Source organism: Culex quinquefasciatus, chromosome 2 (assembly GCF_015732765.1).
Source record: "Culex quinquefasciatus strain JHB chromosome 2, VPISU_Cqui_1.0_pri_paternal, whole genome shotgun sequence".
Classification (NCBI taxonomy): Eukaryota; Metazoa; Arthropoda; class Insecta; order Diptera; family Culicidae; genus Culex; species Culex quinquefasciatus.
In genome coordinates, this window is record NC_051862.1 from 203,806,601 (window position 1) to 203,827,831 (window position 21,231).

The 21,231-nt window shown below is 35.2% G+C and overlaps 1 protein-coding gene across 16 annotated transcripts in view; it reads right to left on the bottom strand.

Annotated features, from left to right (window-relative positions):
• The window catches only part of LOC6053489, a 44,146-nt gene extending 23,679 nt beyond the window's left edge, over positions 1–20,467 (bottom strand). For 5 of the 16 annotated variants that reach the window (XR_005277322.1, XR_005277323.1, XR_005277324.1 and 2 more), the window contains exons 1-2: positions 20,153–20,457; positions 19,543–19,959 (exon numbers count right to left, since the gene is read on the bottom strand). The gene's annotated coding sequence lies outside the window, so the exon portion shown is untranslated. Of the gene's footprint in view, positions 1–19,542; positions 19,960–20,122 lie in introns of all 16 variants that reach the window. The other 11 variants (XM_038254670.1, XM_038254664.1, XM_038254665.1 and 8 more) reach the window with 11 other exon arrangements.
• Positions 20,468–21,231: the final 764 nt, after the last annotated feature.

Genomic DNA, 21,231 nt, shown 5'->3' on the forward strand with positions numbered 1-21,231 from the left:
TTTGTTATTTGTTCCGCGGTAATTGTGTGTGTGTGTGAGCATACATAAAACCGGGAGCAGTTTGCATTGAAGTCCCTCAGGGGGTAAACAATAAGGCTATCACTACTACTCCTAGCGATTTTCGTGCACGTTAATAGAAAATTAATTATAATTGATTATCCTATCTTATATAATTAATCTAGATTATTTTTAAAAAATTTCGAATTATTACAATTTCGACCTCTTCTAGTTTTTTTTGACATATTAAGAATATCAGAAAGACCACCCCGAATTCCCCCGTTACCACCCAGTGAAATCGTGTTTCTATGCTATAAACTATGCTCCGGTTGCTTCGTAATGACTTCAACGGCGACGACGGCTGCCGGCATGGCTCGGAGGCCCGAGGTTTTGGGGGAAAGCGCAATATTTGCCTGCGTCTGAGCACACGATGCCGACGGCGGTGGCGTCCGACTAGCAATCTTTGAATGTGTAAGAGTAAGGTAAATGTCCGTTACATATTACCATTTTTTTAAGAATAGCTAAATGTGAGAAATGTCCGTCCATAATTAAACAAAACCTTTGATGAATTTATTACATTTTACTGACATTAATTTGGAATCACAAAAGCAATGCATATAAATTTGACGTTTCACTAGGGTTTCACTTGGGTCATAAAAAATGCTGAAATTTGTATTACCCAATTTCACCCCCCAGACCCAATGTCACCCCTGATGACGGTAAGAAATACTTCTACTTTTCAGCACTGAAACGGATGCTGAAAAGTTGAACTTTTCAGCACTTGTTTGGAAAAGTAATACTTTACAACATTTTTTTTTATTAAAACGATTGTTTATGTTTTAAGTTAGCAGTTTCAAAAAACGGGTGCCACGATATCTCAACACTGCTTTGACCAAAAAGGCTCAAAATTTTGGTGAACACTCTCAAAACATATCCCGTGTGCATGACGAAGACCGATTTTCAAAAAGTTTATTTAAAAATAGATAAAAATATTTTTAAATTTTCATATAAAAAATCAATAGTTTTTGATTTTTGTATTTATTCAAAAAAGCATAATTTAGAAATCGGGCTTCGTCATGCACACGGGATAAGTCTTGAGAGCCTTCACCTCAAATTTCAGCCTATTTGGTCCATCCCATCTCGAAATATCGTGGCACAACTCGGTGTTTTGAGAAAAACGCTCATAAAGTTTGACAGTCTGCTTTGCGCATGGCAAAATTTTGGGCTCAATTCGTCTCTTACTCGGTTTAATCATGAAATATCTTCATGAAACTTTTAGGAGTGATTGAAAATCATCTTTTTAGTTGATTCAATATTTTTTTGGAAATATGAAATTTTTTATGTAACCTTTTAAACAACTCAAACATGCTAAAAGAGATTCTAAACGCAGGGAAACGCATTTTAAATTGATTTCAGCTGATTGTACTTAAATTTGCATTGAAATTTTTAAGTTTTTTGAAAAAAAAAATATATTGTTTTGCCCCCTGATTTTCAGGGCTAATTTTGAAGGGGGGAGACAAAAACTTAAATAAAATTTGTACCAGCCTTAATGGAAACAAAAAATAATATTTTAATGATAATCAAAATTACTCGATTGAAAACTCTGTTGAAAATTGCAGCAAAACTGGCAAAGCTTTTCCTTAAATTAATTTGCCGTTACGATGCAAAGGTTAGTTTTAGATTGAATAATTTATATGGAATTTAAAAATCCCAATAGATTTTTTTTCTTTATTCTTTGAATTGTTTTTTGAGTTTTCAATATGAATAATTGGACGTTAAGACAGGTAGGTAACTTTTTCAAAAAACACCCTAGCAACCTTTCAACATTAATGGTTTTGGTAAGTAGTTACATGTTGGCTCGGATACTGCTAAATAGTTTCAACTGTCAAGCATTCTTATGCGCCATTTTCAAACTTTGATCCAGAGTTTAAATCCAAATCGTACCAAATTTAACATTTTAAGACCAAATGGCACAAAATTTAATAATTTAAGCAGTTGAATATTGGAAATGCATTTCCCTGCGTTCTTTTGAATTTTTGAAAATTTTCGATGTGCAGTCCACAAAAAGTTTTTTTTTCGCTATAATTTTTGTTCTCGTCAAATCTTAATTTTTTTTGAAAACAAATTATTGCAAAACAATTAAACAAGTGTAAAATGCGTTTTGAAACACTTTTTTCATTCAAATGTTGAGTCTTTGGTTTGTTATTTCAATTTAATTGTTTTGACCCCCCCACTTCTCGACACTGGCCAGAGACGTGGGAAAAAACTTCGAAAAATATTTGCATCGGCCATAGTACATGGATCATCTATTTGTCAAAATAGTTTCTTCTTTCCGTTTTCAGACCAAAATTTGCTAGAGAAATATCATCAGTATTTTAAATTAAAGGCTTAAAGTTAAAACATTCTGAAGATTTAAAACTAGGCCCTTTAAAAATGTTAATCTATAGTTTAAAAATCAAAAAAATCAAAATACAGTAGTTGTTCGGTAACTGGGCTGAGAATGTAGCCCAGTCACCAAATGTTGCTCGTTGATAGGCTGAACAAAAAATTACGAGGGGACCATAGATGCATAATATTTTCCAGATGAAATATAGAAATAAAAATTGGTCAAATTTATTTATAATGCATCATTGCTCCATCTATCGATGAATTCTGCAGTCCCTTTAAACTGCATACTTTGATTGGCTTTATTCCTCGATATTTTCTCTTGCTTGAAGGATCTCTTCCTCGACGGTCCCTTGGATTCTGTTTGCTTTGAAAATCTCTTCCGGTTGTCTATATTGTCACTATCTCATGGCTTGCATAGACATTTTTCTTTGCGAAACGAAGCTTTGGAGGGTGTTTGACATTAGATTGTTTTTGTTTGCTTGACGTTGCCATCATTCTCTCCCATAGCTGGGTACCAAGAAAAACATATTTTCAATCGAGTCTTCATTTTGCATCGTTCTGTAAACTGATGATTCTCTACCTCGACGGTCCCTTGGATTTTGACAACCAGAGAGTCGACTGTAAAACAAAAGTTTGAAATTTTTTTTTTTATTTATCGATATGATTTTTGCATCCATTAACCCCTCGGTCATTTTGGTTTGTTTTGGTTTTTTGACGTTTGTCTGCTTTTTAAGTGGGCTACTACCCAGTTATCGAGCGTCCAGTTAAAAAGCAGCCCAGTTAAACAACGCCCAGTTACCGAACAACTACTGTACATGGAAATACTTTTTGAAATAATTGACATTCAAGAAACCTTAAAAAACGAACAAAATTTGTATCATCCGGTGAAAGATTATAACAAAGCTGAACTAGGTCAACAGTAAATTTTCATTCTAGGATTAAAACAAGCAAAAAATCAAAAATCAAATTATTCGCTCTACAGCATTGCCTTGGCGTTCTCGATTACGAGATTCCTATTCGAAACTAGGTGTCCGAAGGCTTGATTGTTGAGGCAATTGCAAACCTCTTTTTACACCTAAGCTTCCATCCACCCCGGGATTCGAACTGACGACCTTTGGATTGTGAGTCCAACTGCCTACCAGCGACTCCACCGAGGCAGGACCCAGGGAGACGACTCCTACTGAGCTAACGACCTAACCTTTTTAGGTTAGACCGGGGGCCAACATTTACTTCCCCATTCGACGGAAGGCGTGATCATACAAATCTCGTCTCAAAATTTGCCACCGGGACCTTCTATGATCAAACCCAGGCCGACTGGGTGAGAGGCAACCACACTTACCCCTACACCACGGTCCCGGCACAAAACAAGCAAAGGTTCCATAATTGAGCACAATACCCTAAATACCATCACAGTAGCCATTCACAGCGCGCCCTACTGCGAGCCGGTCGAAGCAAATCGCGATGCCTATCGCTGTTCATATTTCCCGGCGAATGTTCGCGACCGTCGTCGTCCTGTCCTATCCTATCCTTTATCGTTTTTGCTAGTGTTGGCACAGGCACACACACTAAAGCGCCGACCAAAAACCCAGCTGGAGGTGACAGCCAAGGCGGATTACTGGTGCCGCTTTGGGTTTCTTTTCGTTTGCTCTCTCTGCTTCGCCGAAACAAAAAAAAGGAAGCTTTTCCGCCACTGTGTCCCACGTGGGAAGTCGCCACCCGAAAAGCTTTTGTCGCCGGGTGGGACTTTGCTCCGTTTCGTTGTTTACAGTTCGTCCTCACTGGGGGGTGGTGGTAGAACGCGTTGAATGGCAACAAAATCGCTTTGATGTGATTTTCCAGAGGCGCTTGTGTCCGAGCCGTCAATTGAGCCATGCTGGGCCGCTTGATGTAACATAATTGAGGGCCTTAATTTGACCTGACACGTGTGCAGTAATTAGGTTTGGAAGTGTTTTTCTTTGACCCATTTGGTGTAATTATTTTGACTTCCCTGCAGAATAAAATCCCCAACCATATGGCCACGTAGACAGTATTCAGGACACTCTGGCAGGTATCAACCAGGTCAGCGGGTGGAACAAAACCCCTGGAAGTAAGTTGGCCTTACGTGATCCGCGTGACCCGTCCATGAATCGTCTTAAAGGTCGTCTCAACCAGGCATGGATTGTTTCATCACGATGGCGTTTAATCGTTCGCTATTGATTTTCCTGGCATTTTAACTGCGAAGCCCTCACCCGTGATGGATTTGGGATTATCGCTAAACATTTTGTGCGAATCGGGCTAGGGAAATCAATCAAAATGATTGAGCGAAACGATGTTGTTAATTTGTAATTCTACACCATAGAGTTATCTAAGCCCGCTCTCACAAACACTAGCACGCCATTTGTTTTGCTGGCTGGTACAAAATTTGACCTCAATCTTTTTCGTGTACGTACACACAATACATGCGCAAGTAGATAACTCTATGCCTGCCCAACAGGGTGCCCAGAATATGGAACTATTTTCACAAGCTCCACAAGCTGAGCTTTTTGCCTTCCTCACTGAGGAGACACAATCACTAAAAAATTAACTTCTTAATTCGACCTCCTAGACCCATCTTCACAATAAATAGCGACTCTGAATTAAATTCTGAGCAAGTTCTGTGTGGATGTTTATAAAAATAATTGCAGTCTATTTTCTTGAAACTAGTGAACTGAATTTGGTAGGGATGATGTCATTAATTCTGTCTTGGCGTTCAATAAGTCTCTTTTGATAATTTAAAACGTTTAGTAAAGAACATCGAAAGTTATGCTACAACCTTTTGGTGAAAGCTCAAAACATTAAAAAAATTAACTTGTTAAGGAATATATTTTTAGAAATTCATTTCCAACTTTCCAACGAGCCTAAACGATTGATGATCAGACAATCATAGCGGAAGTTAAGCACTTAAGTACAAGTGTATTCATCATACACTTTTTCGAAGTTGGATATCGAAAGTTTTCACTAAAATGATGTCCGAATCCCTTCCAAAGTTATGAGCACTTAAGTATTTATTGTTCTTTTTTTGAAGATGGAGGTAGAGCTTCCAATTTCCCGGGGTTACAAATTTCCCGGGAAACGGGAAATTTTCAGCCAATTCTCGGGAAATTTTAGATTTATTGAAAATTGTTATGATCTTGGTTTAAATTAATATTATGCAACAAAATTATATAGGACATCGATATTAATAGTTTAAATAAGTGTGAAGATCAATTAACAGCTTGACTTAATGTAAAAAATCATTCAACTACAAGAAAATGTATTTTGGTATTTTTTATGAGAAATTTTAAACTTGCCTCTGTGACCAGTTTATTGAAATGAGAAAAAACATGCAGAAATTATGTTTTTCATTACCAATACTGGTTTCAGCTCTTGAAAAAATTGTAAAGCTTTTACGTGTTGGTTTTACTCCAAACATCCCAATGTTTTCAAATATTTGAAGCAAGCTTTGAATATATTTTTGCATTTTTTGAGAACAAACAATAGAAAGTAATTTTTGAATAATTTTTTTTTGTATTTTTGTAATATGATTTAAATTATACGATAAATTAACATCATTCCACAAAAGTTTTCTATTTTTTCACATTTAACCCTCTTACCTGTAGTTGCACCGTTGCTCCATAATTCTTTTAGTTCAAATTGTTATTTCTTTAGTACTAGGTATTCAACCAATTGAATTAATTCTTTTTGCACAAATTTGATTTTCATCTCATTTGATCATGGTAAACAAAAACGTAAAAAAATCTCAATTTTAATTTGAAGGTAAGGAGTTAATATTGTTTTGATGAAATAACATCAACCTGTTAAAAGCTTACCTAATTGTAATAATTTAACACTCATTAAGCAAGATCTATTCCCAGCAGCTTCAAAAATTAATATTATCAGAAATAATTCTGATATCATAATTTCTGATAATCTGATTAATTATACATAAACTAAACAATACATTTAATTGAACAAAATCATGTTGTGTTTGTTCATTTATTATTTTTTCAGAGCATTTTCAAAAAATAGTGCCAAAATTTTAAGAAAATGTATACTTCCGCTTGAATTTCGGGAATTCCCGGGAAATTTACCAATTTCCCTGGAAACGGGACATATTTTTTTTTGGGAAATCCCTGGAATTCCCGGGTGAAGAAAATTGTGTCAGTCTAAAAATCTGAAAAATCTGACTATCTAAAAATTGTCTATTCAGAAAGTTTTGACAATATAACAAAAAAAAAAAACCTTGAAAATTGGACCAATATTTTCCTAGACATTTCATTTCAATATATGTCAGCTTTTTTTTTATTCAAAATGCATTGATTAATATATTTGTCAAAATTAATTTAATGTCACTCCCTTATGCCGAATTTGTTTCCAAAAAGGAGTTTTGAAAGCTAAATTTAGAAAAAATGAAATAAAAAAAATGAAAGAAAAAAATTAAATTAAAAAATTGCTTGAAATTTGATAACATTGAATTGACTAAACAAAAGATCTCGAAAAAATAAATAATGCATGAATAAATATTTTTTATTTAATATATTCTCTGTTATAAAAAAATATCAGAAGCGAAAAAATCCCATTGAGTTGAAAATTAAAAACCGTTGTCTGTGCCTTCATTTATATTAAAACATATAAAAAAATATAAACATGTGGATTTTTAAAACTCATCTTTATACAATAAAATTACAACTTATGTCTTATGAAACAACACATGAATAAATAAATTAGTCAGTCGAGTTAAAGTTATCGCTAAAAGAGTAAGTCAGCTAAACTTGTTTTACTCAGCTTCACTAAACTCTGCCAGACCCGAGTTTGATTTTCAAATATTTTCTAGGTAATGATGGAAAATGATTCTTATTACTGACAATTATAGGATCGTTTTGAAAATTTTGATTTTTGGGACATATTTAACCCATTATTTTCAAATATTTTAAAGTACAAAAATTACCAACATAATATTTATTGTCGAAAAATTATGACATCTAAAATAGCAAATGTTAATATTCGGCACAATCTGACTGCTACTGATGTTTTCTGGAGATTTTTTTAAAGGTCAAATTGAACAATTTTGAAAGTTTTTAGAGCTGGCAGTTTCTGAACTCTTCTTTGACAAAGATTGTTCCAAAAAATTATTTCATTGACCCATTGGAGTCTTAATTCTATAGATCTACTTGTGCCTGTTAACGATTTTGCTCGTACCAAATGCTTTCATTTATGTAAACTTCACGTAAATAACAATGTAAATCTTCTTCATTCCAATTAGCATACATTGTGCGAGGACAGAGCTGCATTACAATGTTCGCTTTTACTGCCGTGATAAATCCTCTTATAAAACTAAATCCATTCTCATGTCGCCATGAAGACACGAATGCTAATCCATTTTAACTTAGGGTGGTAAAAACGCATTCCCTGTTGGTTGAATCTGATTAATCTCGTAAATTAAGCTTTTAAAGTGGTTGAATACTAAAACCAAGCAGTAAATCCGAATAGTCATTTTTTTAAGTCTCAAAACGATGTTTCCATTGTTTGCTCAGGATTTCCAATTGAATCCATAAAATGCAATACCCTGACCATGCTCCACATTGAAAATTCAATCCAAAACTTACTTCATCCACCAAATCCACTTCGAAAACGTAAATCCGGTGCGTAAATCGGAAAATTTCCGATCCTCTCCCTCAAAAAGGATCAATTTATGAGCGAACCAGGATTCGATTTCGAACTTGTCGTTCGTTCGGGCTGTGTATCCATTGCGTGTTCTGCAACGGATTCCGAGCTCGAGTTAATTTTATTTATGGCTTTCAACCCAAAAGTAGCGACTCCAAAGGATGGAAATGATGGAACGGAAGGTCGCGGTGAAGAATGTCTGTTCAACTTGTCTGAGTTGTCTTGATTGCTGTTGGGGAACACTTTTTTTTTTTTTTTTTGGGTAAATGTCGGTCTGTCACTCTTGTTACGGGTTCGTTTGCTGTGTGTAGGAGTAGCAGCTTGTAACAAAGTGATTTGGGGGAAAAGAATCTGCAATTAGGAAAATGAGGACTAATGAAGCAATTCATTTTCGCGGGGTAATTTAAAGGTTGATACTTGAAAGCCACGTGCCACAATTGTACTTAGCTCTGAGAGCAACTTTTGCTACAATGCAATGAAAGAATCTCTAGTGGCTTTGCAAAACTTTAATTGTGTCAAGCCAGGGCCAACACTCAAGTGCACCTCGTCGTACATGAACATTCAACTTGACCTTTGGGTGTCGCCACCGTGGTGCTTCTTTAGTATGCCCCGGCACTAACTACTAAAAGAAAATCTGTGCAGTGGCAGTTTCCATTTCACGGTGGGATGCTGCCACTGGAAAACTGTACTTTCCGATTTGCATAACGGCCTCCGTTTTTGCTCTCTCGACGGAATATGGAAGGATAATTTGTAACAACGCGCGTTTTACGACGGAGAAAAATGTATGCAAATTGTTATCTTGAAGCATATTAATTCCATGATAACAAGTTGGAAGTAAGTGGAGCATTTATGTTTTAATGACCTTACAACAAATTAGACAGTTAAGCCGCTAGTTGATATAGACAAACTGGGCACAAATTCTATTTCCGTTACAAAATCCCATCAACGCTTATCATATTTACAGCCCAACTGTAATATTTCACAGTTTCCACCGGAAAAAAGCCACAACGAGTACAGGCTGCTGCCTGCATCAAATTTTCAAGGCTCTGCACGAAACGGTTATTATTTATGTAGCGGGCGTGAGTAAATGCAGAAGTAGTAGTGGCCGGTGTGGTGTTGATGGCAAAACCCATCCCCCCCACCCACCACCGAGCTGTTTTTCACCTAGGCGTGGGGAGCTTTTGCACTGTAAGTGCGCTTATATTTTACCACCGAGGGTGATGTTTGCGGTGTGTTGCGGTAGGACCTTTATCGTCTCGATGGGTGAGTGTTAGGAAGTCATACCAAATAAAGCGAAAACTGTGAGTTGTTTCTTGAAGAGCTCTATTTTAAAGATCAGTTTATGTTTTTTTCTTCTTTTTTCATTCAAATTAAAAGCATTCAATTTATTTTAATCAGTTTACCGAATGATTTCCAATGATAAAACCTCTTGCACCAAACACTTGATTAATTAAGTGTCAACATTTGGGTCTCGTGGCGCAGGGGTAGCGGCTTCGGCTGCCGATCCCGATGATGCTATGAGACGCGGGTTCGATTCCCGCCTTATCCACTGAGCTTCTATCGGATGGTGAAGTAAAACGTCGGTCCCGTTTTCTCCTGTCTCGTCAGAGGCGCTGGAGCAGAAATCCCACGTTAGAGGAAGGCCATGCCCCGGGGGGCGTAGTGCCAATAGTTTCGTTTTTTCAACATTTTTCGAATATTTTCCATTTTTTCATCAAATTAGTTGGATCTGGATTCTTGTAGAGTCGGGAAAATTGAAAATACATGTGACCAAATCTCTACGAAATCGGTATTTTTTCTTTAATTTTATTTTTTAGTTTTACATTCGGCTGAAACTTTTTTGGTGCCTTCGGTATGCCCAAAGAAGACATTTTGCATCATTAGTTTGTTTCATATAATTTTCCATACAAATTTGGCAGTTGCCCATTAAAAAATGATGTATGAAAATTCAGAAATCTGTATCTTTTGAAGGAATTTTTTGATCGATTTGGTGTCTTCGGCAAAGGACTACACAGAAAAAAAATACACGCAGATTTTTTTTTGTGATTTTTAATTTCATTTTTTTGTCACTTAAACTTGATTTGCAAAAAACACTATTTTTTCTATTTTCTGATATGTTTTAGGGGACATCAAATGTCACATTTCAGAAATTTCCAGAATGCGCAAAAAATCTTTGACCGTGAGAGAGCCATTATCTCTTTCGATTTGTTCTCTTGATGAGCGTCAAATAATTTTCTTCTGATGAAGATTCTTTTATCGCTGCTACCAATCTAATGGTTTGGGTTTCGATGAAAAATGAAAATCACAGAAGTATCGTGAACGGAGCAACATTTGTCATAGCGGTATTTTAATTTTATATACAGTCATGCCTCGGTTTTGCACCGTTCAGCTGCCTCGGTTAAACTCGGCCCAGTGCTTAACTGAAGCACAGAGTTTATGGGTTTTTGGCTATATGGGAGACATTGGCTTTAATCGTATGAAAAATCATGCAAACATAAAAAATTATAGTGTTTTGGAATCGGGATGATGTCAGTTATCCATTAAAATTATTATTTCACGAAAATTTTCACATACGTATTTTTCCTGTATTTCGAAAATGCATTTTTTCTCTAAAGAATCCAAAAATATATTTTTATTGCAATATGGGTATCAAATGATCAGGTTTTTTCATACATTTCGGATGTAATAACAACATTTTAGGAAAATACTTAAAATTTTCACTAAACTACGTTTTTTCGAAAAAAATACTCAAAATTTCAATTCTTACAATATGGGTATCAAACGATCGGGATTTTTTCATACATTTCGAATGTAATAACAACATTTTTTGAAAATACTCAAAATTTTCACAAAACTACGTATTTTCGAAAAAAAATACTCAAAATTTCCGTTTTTACAATGTGGGTATCAAACGATCGGGATTTTTTTCATACATTTCGAATGTTATAACATTTTTTTTGAAAATACTCCAAATTTTCACAAAACTACGTATTTCCGAAAAAATACTCAAAATTTCCTTTTTTACAATGTGGGTATCAAACGATTGGGATTTTTTCATACATTTCGAATGTAATAACAACATTTTTTAAAGTACTGAAAATTTTCACAAAACTACGATTTTTTTTTAAAAATACTAAAATTTCCGTTTTTACAATGTGGGTATCAAACGATCGAGATTTTTTCATACATTTCGAACGTAATAACAACATATTTTGAAAATACTGAAAATTTTCACAAAACTACGTATTTTTGAAAAACTTCTCAAAATTTCAGTTTTTACATTATGGGTATCAAATAATCGGGATACCTCTTGTGAAAACCGGAAATTTTGAGTATTTTTTTCAAAAATACGTTGCCTTGTGAAAATTTTGAGTATTTTCATTTTTTTTACAGTCGACTCTCTGGTTGTCAATATCCAAGGGACCGTCGAGGAAGAGAATCATCAGTTTACAGAACGATGCAAAATGAAGACTCGATTGAAAATATTTTTTTCTTGATACCCAGCAATGGGAGAGAATCACGGCAACGTCCATCAAACAAAAACAAACTAATGTCATACACCCTTCAAAGCTTTGTTTCGCCAATAAAAACGTGTATGCAAGCCATGAGAAAGTGAAATTATTGACAACCGGAAGAGATGTTTAAAGCAAACAGAATCCAAGGGACCGTCGAGGAACAGATCCATCAAGCAAGGGAAAATATCGAGGAATGAAGATAATTGAAGTATGCAAATTGAAGGGACTGAAGAATTCATCGATGGATGGAGAATTATTGATATCGAGAAGATCGACAGCCAGAGAGTCGACTGTAATAACTTTCAAAATGTATGAAACAATCGCGATCGTAAAAAATACGTAGTTTTGTGAAAATTTTGAGTATTTTCAAAAAATATTGTTTTTACATTCGAAATGTATGAAAAAATCCCGATCGTTTGATACCCACATTGTAAAAATGGAAATTTTGATTTTTTCGAAAATACGTAGTTTTGTGAAAATTTGGAGTATTTTCAAAAAATGTTGTAATAACATTCGAAATGTATGAAAAAATCCTGATTATTTGATACCCATATTGTAACAACTGAAATTTTGAAAAGTTTTACAAAAATACGTAGTTTTGTATTTTCTAAAAATGTTGTTATTATTACCCATATTGTAAAAGTAGAAATTTTGAGTATTTTTTTTCGAAAAAACGTAGTTTTGTGAAAATTTGGAGTATTTTCTAAAAATGTTGTTATTACATGCAAAATGTATGAAAAAAACCTGATCATTTGATACACTTATTGCAATAACAATATATTTTTGGTTTCTTTAGAGAAAAAAAATGCATTTTCGAAATACAGGAAAAATCCGTATTTTTGTGAAAACATTCATGAAATAATAATTTTAATGGATGGCTGACATCATCCTGATTCCAAAACACTATAATTTATTGATGTTTGCATGATTTTTCGTGCGATTAAAGCCAATGTCTCCCATATAGCCAAAATCCCATAAATTCTGTGCCTCGGTTATGCACGCCTCGGTTTTGCATCCCCCATATGCGGTGCTAAACCGAGGCATGACTGTATCTTTATTTGGATGAAACGTTGCCATTTTATATCAGACAGATTTTTCAATTTAGAATCGATTTTGAATAAAAATTTAACAACAATTTTATTAATAAAATCGAACCAATGGTGCTGAAATATTGTCAGTTGAATAATCATTTCAATGCTAGTTCAGTTTGCTGGAGCAGTTACTTTTTCTTAAAAAAAAGTCAGAACAACAAAACATTTAAAACCTTTATAAGCTTTTATTTATTACGTAACACAGTTTGGGGGGAGGGGTGGGGTCGGAGGCCATACAAATTCTTAAAATTTGTTTAAAAAATCCATATTTATGCGTTACGTAATAAAAGACCGTCCCCTTTGATCAACGTTAAAATTTGAAAATTTACCGTCTGATACTGGCCTGGCCGAATTAAATGATGATACTAGGAAAAACGCATTTTAAACAAATTTTTATCTTCAAGAAGCTGTAGCTAATTATCCCAGCTACTCAAAAAAAAAAAAAAAACAGGTGTACTTTTCCTTCATAAAATATTTTTAAACTTCAAAACACGTAATATTTTTCCAAGAATCCACGATGAGAAAACGAAGTTGTCTAAAATTGTAGCCGGCTATACTCGGCGCTGATAAAGTTGGAAAAGAAAATAGCCATGGCTGGTTGAAATTATATTCTTAGTTTAAATAACAAATCAATCTGAAAGCAATTTTTAAACCTTAGGAAAAAAATTTCTAAATTATATTAATTAAAGAGTAAAAATTACTGGAATTCAATGCAATTCCTGGAAAAGACTTCTAAATGTGTTTGCATGTTGAACATCTGGTTCACAAGTCATTCAAATTCCAATACATTATGCATAGCCAGAGCTCTCGATTGGCAGAATTAAACGAACCGATACGGTAGCATCTAGTAGAAATGTGCAACAGACTGAGGTGCACTACCACTTCCTCATGGCGTGCGAACAATACCCCGGGCACTATACAGTGGCATCAAGATTGACATTTTCCAAACGAGTTGGCATCCTGCATCAGCAGTGCGCAACTCCATCTACACGGAGCAGATTCCGTCGAATGCCAGGTGGTTCCCATCACTTGTGCACATTCCAATCCATTTGCAGGATCTCCTCCCGAACTTGGCGCTGTCAGAGAACGAAATTGATGAAACGTTCCAAAGGCTGATGCGGTTGATTCACCAGGAAAACAATCCGGATTGCCACGTGTCGATACGCGTGGTGCAGAACTCGCGTGGTGATTGGATTTCATAACGAGCAATCGGTTTGGTTCTGCGATTCGTTTTTATTTTCCAGAAGTTAATTTCATAAAAATGGGATTACTAGCGATTCAGGGTTGAGGTTACGTTTTGGTGAGCCTTTTTAGGTTATTTGTCGTACAAAACCACATTTTTGGGACTATAGAGTGTTTTCGTTACTTGCTATACGCAGTTATGAAATAATCATCATCAAATCAGTATAATAATTTAAGCTAAAATCAGTAAATATTTAAGCTAAAATCTTTAAATTATCGAAAACAAATTCAATCTTACTAATACACTCAGCACCGCTAATGCAAGGATAGAATCTAGCAGTGCTAAGGGAATTCACTGAGAGTATCTTGAGAAATTCGTTGATCTCATTAATGATGTTCAAGAGAGTTTTTCATCGGTGTGTCACACCACGTTTTGCTCAGACCAATGGGAAAAGTTCAATTGCGACACAAAAAATGTAAAGATAATTGCATCCATGGCAGAAAATGATAAAAATAACTAGATGCGACTTATTTATAAACTCATAATCCGTTTAAAACCTCGAAAAAAATGTTTTTCGCGGAAAGATTAGCGAAGAAAGATGCACAACGAGTGGCGTGCTCTTATTTTTGGACGACCATAAATTCACAAAAAGATACATTATCGCAAATCCTTCGTCACGTGTCTTGTTCGTATATCGGGATGAACGTGCCCTTAGAGCTAAGTACCATCTCGAAACCTTGTTCACGACAGCCGAACGGTACATATTGTAAACACAGACACACAAGACTCAATTAACGGAGGGATCATTTTTCATTGAAAGCTTTTGCTGGATTTTATATCCTGGATTCTTCGGATTGTATCCTGTAGCACGTTACATCCTTCGTTGTATTGTATTTACCTCACAGACATATTGGAAGTCCTTTCGCTGTACACTGTTAATGCATTTTCAGACTTGCTTTTTCCTTTAGTTCAAAGTCAGTAAATAAATTCGTTATCTGACATTTTGCTAGTATTAAAATGGCAATTTTTCGCACCTTAACTTAATAGCTCACCAGTGCTATAGAAACGCAATAAAAAAAAACTATCACGTCACCGTCTAGTCACACCGGCTCTCTTAATGAAAAATAAATTAGGTGCATTTCTAATTTATGGCAACCCCCCTTTTACGGTCGGACCCCCAAGTGCACTTTGGCTTATTACAGAGAGAGAAAAAAAGAGGAAAATCCTCAGCATGACCAGACCTGCAGGACTCCCACCACCTGCTTGGTCCCAAACGAAGATAAATGAAAATATAAATTGCCACAATAGAGAGAGAGAGAGAGAGGGACTTTCAACCTTCTCCGACCATGATGAACAACTTTGGATGGTGAGTGAAAAGTTTGCCAGCTTTTCACCTGTAGCCGTCTACCTGCTGCAGCAGCACACATGATTCGACCATGTACAGAACCTCAACAGAGCGGTAAATCTACATACAAGAAGGAACGTGTAATGTTACGTTTTTTTTTTGTAAGAACACTCCTTTTTGCGCCACCTCGCAGACTGCATCATCATCGCTGTCGTCATCGTCTTCATCAGAACTTTGTAGTTATGGTAATTGGGTATGACGTGCCTGGTGGTTTTCGGTACCGGTCATTTTGCCTTACCTTGGTGGAAATCAAATATGATTTTGCTACAATTCAGATAGTCTAGAATATAACAGCATAATGGCTTGCTGCATTGAAACTGCTCAAATAAAAGAAACTGCAACGTGGATCTAAATGCCTGTAATTTGTTTTTTTTTTTGTCGTTGCATTTTACAATCTTATTCAGATTTATTCATTGTGCTTCATATAATATTAACGTGTTCTATTTAAATAAGTTGCAAAGGTTGCGTTGTACATCCATTTAAAAAGTACGGCATGATATTATTTTTTAAATTAAATTTTTGACTAAGAATCAGTTTTGTTATTGAAAAACACTTTGAAAAAATATATTCATAGTTATTTCCACCTGAAGGTGATTTTTATTATAAATTTCTTTTTTTAACTTGTAGAAGTCATTATGAAGCATGTCCATCTTTGATAAGGCCGTTGCAAATATTTTTTAAAATGTATGCCACTCCCTTCCCCCTTCCCTTCAAACACGACCTGAAAAATCAGGGGGCTTTTTTTTAAACTTCCAAATTACAATGGAATTAGAAGTATAATCAACTGAAAACTTTTGGAAATGCATTTTTCTGCGTTTATATCATACTAAGCATGATTGGGTTCGTTTAAAATTATTTTCATTTTTTTTGTGTGTAATTCCGGTGTACAGAACCGCGAGGTTTTTTTCGAGGATTTTTTTGTTAAAATAGATATATTTTGAAAATCAGTTATTCCAAATAACTTGAGTGGTCTCAAATACATTATGAAACATGAAGAAAGCCATCAGGCTTGTAACTACAATTTTTATATTTTTGCCCCTTTTCTATACTTCAGAGTCGAGGGACATAATCTTCAAATAATATTTGCAACAGGCCTAACAAATTGTAGAAAAAGTTGAAAAGCTTCTTATTTATTATTAAAATACCCAGATTAGCCGTTATAATAACACAAAATAATGACAGAGATTTGTTGGAAAAATAACTCAAATAAAACAAATATGTTCCCGATAACTCAACATTTGAAAACATGTAAAATTTAACAGAGACCAGTCAAAATATTCAAGTGAGCATATAACCAAAAGTTCTAGCAATATAAAACAATAACAAAACATTTCGTTATGCAAAACATTTTCGGGGGTTAAAAGTTAATAGTTAAAAGAATCAACCTTCAAATTTTCATTTTTTTAAATAGTTCTGGTATAAAGACCACATTTCATTGCCAAAATAATTTGCTTGACAAAATTGGTCAAAATTTTCCCATAACCAAATAAAAAAAATAACGAGTTCGGTTATGGAAAATCGGTCAAAATTTAAAAATAGCTAAAGTAAAAAATCATAAAAAAATAATAATAACAAATAAGGTTATGACTTCTGTAATCTGGACGGAAAAGTTTTTTATCTGAGTTTGAAAATTGTGCTATTTTTTCACTCAAATGCCAATAACTCCTTTCATATTAAACCAATCGGGATGCTTCATATGAGCAATTCTCTACCAAAACCGGAAATGTATTTTATTTGTATTTTTTGATTTGGCTCAAACTTTGTGGGGGCCTTCCCTATGACCAAAGAAGCTATTTTGTGTCATTGGTTCACCCATACAAATCTCCATACAATTTTGGCAGCTGTCAATACAAAAATGGTACGTAAATATTCGAATATCTGTAACTTTTGAACGAATTGTCTGATCAATTTGGTGTCTTCGGCAGGTATTGTTGAGGACTATTGAGAAAAAAAGGTACACGGAAAAAAATTGCCGATTTTTTAATTAACATTTTTTTTTTCACAAAAACTCAATTTCCCAAAATACATGTTTTTTGATTTTCGAGATTTTTCGATATGTTTTAGAGGACAAATATCCGCAACTTTTGAGCCATAGAGAAACATGGTCAAAAAATCTGCCGCCGAGTTATGATTTTTTTGAAAAATAAGTGATTTTTTGGGAAAAATCGAAATCTCATGCAAAAACAAATTTGACGTAATTTTTAAATGTAAAATTGAATTTCCAATCGAAAAGTACTTTACAGATTTTTTGATAAAAGGCTCTGTTTTCAAGATATAACCACCGAAAGTTTGATTTTAGCGAAATATTTGCAGTTTATCGATTTTTAAAAATAGTGACCATTTCTAAAAATATCTTTTTTGAAAAGTTCAGAAAATTTGCTATAAAATTGTTTAACAGACATTGAAGATTGGAGGGCTTTTGTTAATTTGATTTGGCTAACCGCGTTGGATTTTCTTGAAATAATTCGAACTGTCAAAAATCCACCAAAGCATCTACCGGTGGATACTTTTCTACCACAGATTTTTGTGCGATCAATGTGGTAGATGCTTTGGTGGATTTTTGACAGTTTGAATTATTTCAAGAAAATCCACCGCGGTTAACCAAATCAAATTGACAAAAGCCCTTGGACCTCTGGTTGCTGAGATACAGCGGCTTAAACAAAAAGAAACACGAAAATTGAAGTTTTCTAAGTCTCACCCAAACAGCCCACCATTTTCTAATGTCGATATCTCAGCAACTAATGGTCCGATTATCAATGTTAAAATATGAAACATTCGTGAAATTTTCGGATCTTTTCGAAAATAATATTAAAAAAAAATAAATCAAGACTAACATTTCAAAAAGGCCAAACATTGAATATTACGCCAATTTAAAATGGTAGTCTTGATTTACATTTACAATGATTGCTGCCAAAATTGTATGGAGACTTGTATGGGTGAACCAATGACACAAAATAGCTTCTTTGGTCATAGGGAAGGCCCCCACAAAGTTTGAGCCAAATCAAAAAATATAAAAAATAAAAATGGTCGAAATCGGCCGATTTCGTAGAGATTTGCTCATATTCATTTTATTGCATTTTAAACCTTTTCAGATGTATTTTGAATTTTGATATTTAATTGAAGTTGCAGCCTTGTTTCTGTTTTTTGTACTTTTTTGATTTTTTTAATCTTCAAAGTTGTGTCCCGATTTGCCCCAATTTCCGTTGGCCTAGAGTGGTCATATTCGACTTAGATGCTAGTTTTATGTGCACAATAATTCAGACAGATTGGTGAGGTCAATCCAAGATGGGCTTGCTCTACTCATGGATTCGATCTTAAACCTTAAAATGAAAAAAAAATAATAATAATAATAATAACCCCATAGACTCATACAAATAGCGTGTACTTTTATTTCAGTGTTTTTTTTCAAAAAATCTCGTCAAATTTCCTACAAGTTTGTCTCTTACCACTTTTTGATACGATGCTACGGCAACATATGAATTACAAAATACAAAAATATTTGAAAAACTTATGCCCTTCTCAAAATTAACTATCGATTGCAACTAGCTCCACATACACAACAATGGCTTTAACCTAGGATAACATAACCATCATTGAATTCGGAGAGGGTCGAGTAAAAAAGTACCTGAAAAATTCCCGCTTTGGACTGAAATTGCTCAAATGTTTAAAAAAAATGATTTTCAGAAACAACAAAGTTTCCCCTACCTTCAATTACTTTCCAAGCCAAGCTTACTAGCCAAATCGATTACTCCTGCTCTCTCTCTCACACTCTATTTTCCCTAGTTATTGCACTCCTAGTAAGTTCTCTCTCCCGACATCCCTGCGCTCTCTTATTTCGTCGTCCCTGTTTCCTATCGCATCGTACCATAGGATGAGCAATGTTTGCTTTTTTATTTTTTCACTACAACATCACCCCACCGGGGTGGAAAAATCGGCAAAGCCCGGCAACCCCCAAACGGTAGCTCCTGCCCAGCCTAAATAAATCACACAAGTTTATTGACCCAATTTCTCAAACTCCTCGGCGGTTGATTCCATGCGAATCCAATTATTGAGTGTTGGATATGGAAGAAATAACGACTTGTGTGTAATAAGCACAGTAAGGTTGTTTGTGATAATTAGTTATTTTTGTTGGGGGGAAAGGAGGTCAAAGGTTGGCATTTTCGTCATTTTATGAGTCATAACTTTGTAAAGGTTGATAGATGACGAAATAATTACTTGCTAAATGGCAAAATTTAAAAATAAATTACAATTTGATAGACATTGAAACAACACACAATTTCTAAATTAATGCTATCGACATACCTACTATTTACGACGATTAGTAATCGCTCGTACGAACACTGTTGAATGTAATCCTAATTTGCACCTTTTTCCTTCCACCGGCAGAGTTCCGAGAAATCGGCCAACTTCAGGTGGCAGACACACTCTAGGGACTCCCGACAGGTTCGAACCACGCAGGAGAGTGAGGATATGGATTTTCTCACGTCTACAGAATTTCACCTTTCCTTAAAAATTATTCCTTCAACCAGCTAGTGGAAAGAGGAAAAATCCTCCAAAATTCTGCCCGGACACTCTTCTCGGAATGTGGCTTGATGAAACTTTTTTATTTTTCCTTTACTTTTGCACGATGACACTACACGGGCACGAAAAACACATTCTCCGGCTGCCAAAGTGGGAGAATTTTATATGTTTTATTGTTTGATTCAACATGGAAAGCTACTTTCGGGAGAAAATGGAAACGACACTAAACATATTAAATTTATCACAATTTTATGCGAAGTTTTGCTGACGAAGGAAAATCGAACTTCTCAAAAGAACTCTTCTCATTTCACCATCTGAAAAAATCTTCTTTCTTCAACAATGTTGCACTGATTCCACTAACCCAATTCCACGATGTGGAACATTCCCTTACATATTTTCCTTTGTCACAACTTGCGTTGGATCACTTTCTGGAAACCCGCACTATTTCAAAACCTTTCCTCTAAAATTTCATCACATTTTGCTTCAAAAATATCGCTCACATGCTTCAACCACCCACAACTCGCAAATATTTTCGTTTGCCTAAAATTTCACCTTTCCACAAAGGGAACGCTGTTTTTTTTTCTGGCTGCAAAAATCTGTGAAGAAAATATCCCCCCTCTCAAAGCTCACGGAAAAGACGGAGTTTCCATGTCGCGCGTTATCCTTTCTCGACCGAATCACAACGAATGAGGCGCAGTACCGAAAGCATCCGCAGATGACTCCCCCTCCCGAACCAAATCAGCAAAATCTCCCAACACACGCACACTAACGCGAAATAACTTCGAAAGAGCGAGCTTTTCTCTGCATCCTTTTGGAATTTCCCACCGACCAACTGGCCGGGGAGGAGGAAATGCTTGCGGCTTTTCCTGCGAAGTCAGCGCGCGCGGCAGTAAAAAGAGAGAGCAAAACAAAGTGAAAATCGGCCAAATCGGGATGCGCTCTCTTTTTTTTTGGGAGAGGGAGATCGAACGGGAGAGAGTGGCTGATTGAGAGCGGGAGAGAGCAAGGATGTGCGTCGTTTTGAGCTGTGGTTGTGTGCGTGAAAGGAAAGATGGCTGACATGTGAGAGAAAGGATGCGATAATGATGCTTTCGAAGATGATTTACTGGAAGCTTTCGATGGCGCCATGATGGAGTGAAAGCTTAAACAGAACTTGAGATTGAAGTTCAGAGATTATGTGTTATCTTATCTTTTTATCTCTGGAGTTTTTTTTGAAAAGGTCCAATAATTGTAGTTTATGCAACAAGTTGCAAAAAGAGGTTTTTTTCAGCACGAGTCGTACATTTATCCAACGAGGTTCACCGAGTTGGATAAATACGAAGAGTGCTGAAAAAATCAAGTTTTGCAACGAGTTCCATACAACATTTTTTGCAATTCCAAAAAACACACACTGAGTGAAATTTTATGTCAAATTTTCATGTATTTTGTCAATAAATCGTTTCAATAAAAAAAAATGTTGAAAAGTGTTAC